The sequence below is a fragment of the Letharia columbiana genome, assembly GCF_014066305.1.
Source record: "Letharia columbiana isolate WasteWater2 chromosome Unknown Sc0000025_s0, whole genome shotgun sequence".
NCBI lineage: Eukaryota > Fungi > Ascomycota > Lecanoromycetes > Lecanorales > Parmeliaceae > Letharia > Letharia columbiana.
This window is the reverse complement of record NW_023501067.1, coordinates 46,538-52,537: the sequence shown is the minus strand read 5'-3', so window position 1 is coordinate 52,537 and position 6,000 is coordinate 46,538.

Genomic DNA, 6,000 nt, shown 5'->3' with positions numbered 1-6,000 from the left:
AATAGTTTGATATTAATTTATAGTTTTAGCGTCTACGACTCGATTCGATTCGAAAGCCCTCGATTAATCACGTTATCGATTATTTTATTAAAATTCTTTATACTAGAATATTAACTCGAAATATCGACTCGAGAGTTATTATAAATTACTAAGATAATTATAATTATTACTAATTTATTTACCCCTCGATTTTCTTTAAATTAGACTTTCTATACTACTATATCTCTAGCTATCGACGAGATTAATAGAGAAATTTATATAAAGACTATTATTACTACTATCGCCGCTAAAGATAAATATTATATTAAAAGTCTCGAATATTAAAAGTTCTTTATTTTTATAAATTTTCAGCGAGTATAATATATATATATACGATGAAATTATTTAATTCTTTCGAAGGCGAATAGTAAGTAGACTAGATAAGAGAAGAATTTAGAGAATCTTACTTAAGCGTAGATAAGATATAGCTATATCTTTAGAATCTTAATTCTCTTTAATTAAGAACTATACGAATTATAAATATTTAAAGATATAAGATAAGTAATAAGTCTATATCTTTAATCTATTAGTTATAAAGATTATAACTATTTAAAAGAGAGAAATAATATTACGAGCGTATTCTTAATATACTATTTAGCTCTATAACTAGCGAGTCTTAACGAAGATATTTTCTATTATATTATATCTTCTTTCTATCTATATAGTTTAATAGTCTTATTATTCTAATTCTATCTTACTTATATTAATATCGCATCTATACTAGTTCTAATACTTATTCTATAGCTTAAAATACTTTAACTTATTAAAGAAATTATTAAAGAAAAATATATCTAACGCGAAAAGTTTTAATATATAAAAAAAGAAATATTATATTAAAAAAAGTTATAATATTTTAATATTATCGTTAGCGCGATAAGCTATTTATACTACGCTTAAAGTATTTCTATTCGATAAAGAAGAAATTACTTATATATCTTAATTTATAATTATTTTATAAATTTAGAGAATTATCGAGCTTATATTATAGTAGAATTATTACGAAGAGACTTTATAAGTAATATTCTCTCTTTTAAGTCGCTACTTTATTTAATACTTAATCTTATTTAACGTTATTATAAAATAAGTTTCTCGCTATATAGATATTATAATAGAAAGAAAAGATATTATCGTCTACTATATATAAGTCTTCGAAGAATATAGAGTTTAATATATTTAGAAGAAGATATCGTAGATAGAAGAGCTTCTTAACGTTTAAATTAATATAGTATATTCTTATAATAATACTTCTACGCCTCTAATGTAAACTTTATTTAAATATATCTTACTTATTCTTTTTTTAGATATATTATACTAATAGATCGATATAGAAGAAATCTTCTATTTATCTTCGCTATCGACGCTATTTATTTAACTAGAAGAAGACTATTAGCTTAATCTAACGTTTATATTCTATATCAATTATATGAAATAAATTATCGTTATTATTAAATATTACGTCGTATTAATTTAAGAGATAAATAAATAATCGTTCGATAGAAGAATTATATTTATATAATTTGAAGCTAAAAATCCTTTAATAAACTTTCGTAGACTCTATTTATTATATATCTTAATACTCTTAAATCTTATTTATCTAATCTAAGCCTATATCGTCTTAATCTATATTATTCTTATACTCTATCTAAAGACTAATCTAATCGCTATTCTTATAAATATATTTAAAGATATATTTATAGACTTTAACGTTAGCGTAAATCTTTATATTAATATAAGCGTTATACTTAGTTAATAAATAGAGATTATAAAATACTATCTAGTAATTCTACTTAGATTTATCGTCTAGTATCTTAATAAACCTACGTCGACGATATATAAAGTATTTAAAGTCTAATTTAAAGACGATATAATCGCTAAAGTCCTTCGGAAATTGCTTACTATATACGTCTTTATTTAAATTTTAATAAGATAAAATAGTATTTATTCTATTAGTAGTATACTAGCTATAATTTCTATAAAGTATATATTTAATAACGATTATATAGAGATTAGAAAATAGACTTTATCTAGAGATCTTAGTATTAATAGCGACGTCTATCTTAATTACGCTAAAGAATCGATCTTTAAAATATAATATAATAAGAATATAAGTATACGATAGATCTTATTTTTGAAATTCTATAATATAGACATAGGTGAAAACTCGATCTATTACTCGTAAAGTTAGTTAGAGTTAAAGCTAATCGATATTTTAATCGATTATACTTCGCTCTTATAGAGGTAAAGAATTTTTTTAAATAGTATTATAGAGCTAATCGATAGAAATTACGACGTATAAAGAATTAAATTATATTAAAAGTATCTTTAAGAATTATTATCTATATTAATTATCTAATTAATATATCGTCTAAAAAGCTATTCTATTAAATAAAAAGAAGAAGAACTATTATATTATAATAGAGGGTAAGAAGAATAAGAGTATATCTAATATCTTCTTCTTTAGAATATTATTTATAAGAGTCTTTAGCTTTAGTCTAAATATTCTAGTAATTAGATTAAATCGATTAGTAACTCGTTTATCGAATAAAAGATTTTTAGTAATCTCGATCTATTTTAAATTATAGATGAAAGTCGTAAAGAGATTTAATCGATCGAACTTAGTAAATAGAATAATAATATTCTAATAAAGTTATTTTATAAATCGTAGGCCTTCTTAATAGAAGAAAGAAAAAACGATATATTATTTACTAGTCTAATTATTTATAATAGCTTTATCGACGTAAATATTAATAACTACTTAATAGATATTAGTTTAAATAATCTTCTAATTTATCTTTAACTAATAAAGTTTATTACTTTCGATAGTTATATAGATATCGTAAATAAAATACTATAATAGTCTATTATAGTAGAGAAGACGATTAAACTTACTAGAACGACTTTATATTATATATCTATAGAAAGTTAGCGATTAATAGAATAGAAGAAATAAATAATATAGATCTATAATATAAGATAAGCGTTACTCGTATAGAGCTATCTCGACTAATAGTTTTACTAACTTATAGAGCGATTTTATTATTACTACGTTAATAGATAAGAAGACTTTTACTTAATATAATATCTATATTAAATATATTATTATACTATAACTATTTATCGAATAAGAATATAAGAGAGTAGCGTAAGAGTATATAGGCTAAATATTAATATAAAATACTAAATCTCTTATTACTTTAAGTTTCTATTAAGATATTCTTAGTCTTAAATACGTCTAGTAAGTTATTTATATTACTCTTTTAAGCGATAGCGATCTCATCTAAAGTAAGATAATTATAGATACGCGAATTATAATATCGTAGATTCTTATAAAATAGCTTATAGTCTTATATACTTAAATCGACCTTTAGCTTTTCGAATATCGATTTAAGAATATTAATATATAAATTAATATTTTTAAGAATTATAACTATTTTATAATAAAGTATCTAATTAATATAATTATAGTAGTTATATCTAATAAAATTAATATAAAAAACGCGATCGAGAGAAAGTTATATCGTATTATAAATTAATCTTAAATATTATTTATAATATAAATTTAACTAAAAATCGATTTTTCGTTCTTTAAAGACGCTAAGATAGATATATAGATAATAATCGCTTTCTAGATTTTATACGTATATACAGGCGATTAAATAATTAATAATAATCTACTATAAGACTATAGAGATCGTATTATTATACTAAATACTATAGCGACGAAATTCTTTATAATTATTAATAAAATTCGAGGTTTTTAGCGTTAAGAAGTAAAGGATTTAATTAATAGTATACTCGCTAAGATTAATTAAATTATTTATACTCGTTTTAACACTCTTATAATCTTATTTTATATCGTCTATTTTAGATATATTAACTTTAGTCTTTTCGCTATCGTAATATTATTCGACTATTTTATCTTTTTATAATATTATATTATAACTATTGTAAATCTAATCTATAAGACTTAAATTATATTATATAGACTTTATAATATATAGATAATATATAATATAGCTAGCGAGCCTTATTAAAGACTAAGTAGAACTTATATAAGAGCTAGAAGATAGATTAAAAGATAAGCTAAAAGAACGTAGACTATCGAAAGAGTCGTTATTAAAGAAGTCTACTAATAGATCTCGTAATAGAGAGTCTTCGATAGCGTCTTCCTCTTATTTAAAAGCTTCTTCTTAATAATATTTAAAATCTAATACGCGTTAAGAGACTTTAAAATAGAGTAATAAAGAATAGATAGAGAGAGAAAGACGCGTCTTAAGAGATAGTATCGCTGAATTAAAAGATATTATCGCTAGCTTAAAAGAAGTATATAGAGAAGAACGTATTCGTTTAAGCTCTTTTAAAAGAGTCTTTTAGCGCGTTTATAGCTAGTAATAAATAGCTATTAAGCTCGCTTACGACCTCGATTATTAATAGTAATAAATTTATTAAGAAATAATCTAAGAGCGTTAATAGAGACTCTAAGAGATAAGTAAAAGAAGTATATATATCTAAAGCGTTTAGTAACATTTTCGTGAGGGATATCGAGAACGATTATATTTATATTAATAAAATTAATAGAATTAATAGAATAATAAAAGAAAAATAATTATATAAATAGATGAAAGAATTATTATTCGATCTCGAACGCGTTTCGTATAATTATATTTAAATACTACTTCGCTTTATTAATAGTAGATTAAACTTTATAATTTTTATAGCGTTAGAAAGCGTAAAGTAAGCTCTATAATTTAAGGAATTATAAAGTAACTATATATATTATAAGCTAAGTACTTTAAAGTATAAAACTTCTATATATAAATTTTTAATAAGAGAGCTTAAGAGAGTTAGCGAGCTAACTTAGTCGATCTAATTAAAGAGCGTAATAATTCTAAATTAATAATTAACTATATATATAAATTTAAGATTTTTAAGCTTAGCTCTATCTTATTCTATTATATATACTAATAATATAATAGTTAAAAAATCTTAAATAAATAAATACGAGATAGTTTTTAATATATTATAAAATAAGATACTCTTTCTACTCGATTAATATAATTATAATATTAATTAAATATTAATAATAAATAATCTCTCTTTTTATTAATTTCGAAGCTTTAATTATTTATATTATTTACTTTTCTATCTATTATAATAAAATAATAAAATTCTCTCTTATCTACTTACGATAATAAGATTAATTCGAATATTTTCTTATTAAATAAGAATAAGAATAATAAGAAGTTTAAGTTTATTAATATCGTTAAGATTAATATAGCGATCTACTATTAACTAACTTATAAAAAAGATAATAAACTATTTATATTAATAATAAATAAGATATATAATAACTCGTTAATATTATATATATCTTCTATTATTCGAATATCTATAAGAGTAAAAGTACTCGAAGCGAATTAATAGACTCGCTTATATTATTTACTAGATTATAAGCTACGTAACTAAAGCGAGTATTTAATATACTTAATAAAGTCTTAAATACTTATAAGTCTTCTTTTCTCTTCTTCTTTTTTTAGTTATTAGTTTATCTAATAACTAATCTATTTATTTTATTAACTATATATTTAAATCTCGTAATTATATAACTACTACGTAGTTTTATTAAAAGAGATCTTATTATCTTATAATATCTCGCGATTCTCGTATATTAATTAATAAACTCTATTTATATAACTTAGATAAGAAATATAAAAGATATTATACTTTTAATTACTCTATTTAGATTAATAATATTAACGAGATTAATTCTAAGAAAGTAAAATATAAACTATCTACGAAGTATTACGATTATCTTAATATCTTTAATAGAATTAAAACGAATATACTTCTCTTATATTATTCTTATATTTATAAACTAAAATTTAATAATAGCTTCGATAAAATAAAACTTTTAAAAAGTAGAATCTATTTAATATTAGAATATAAATTAGAATAAATAAA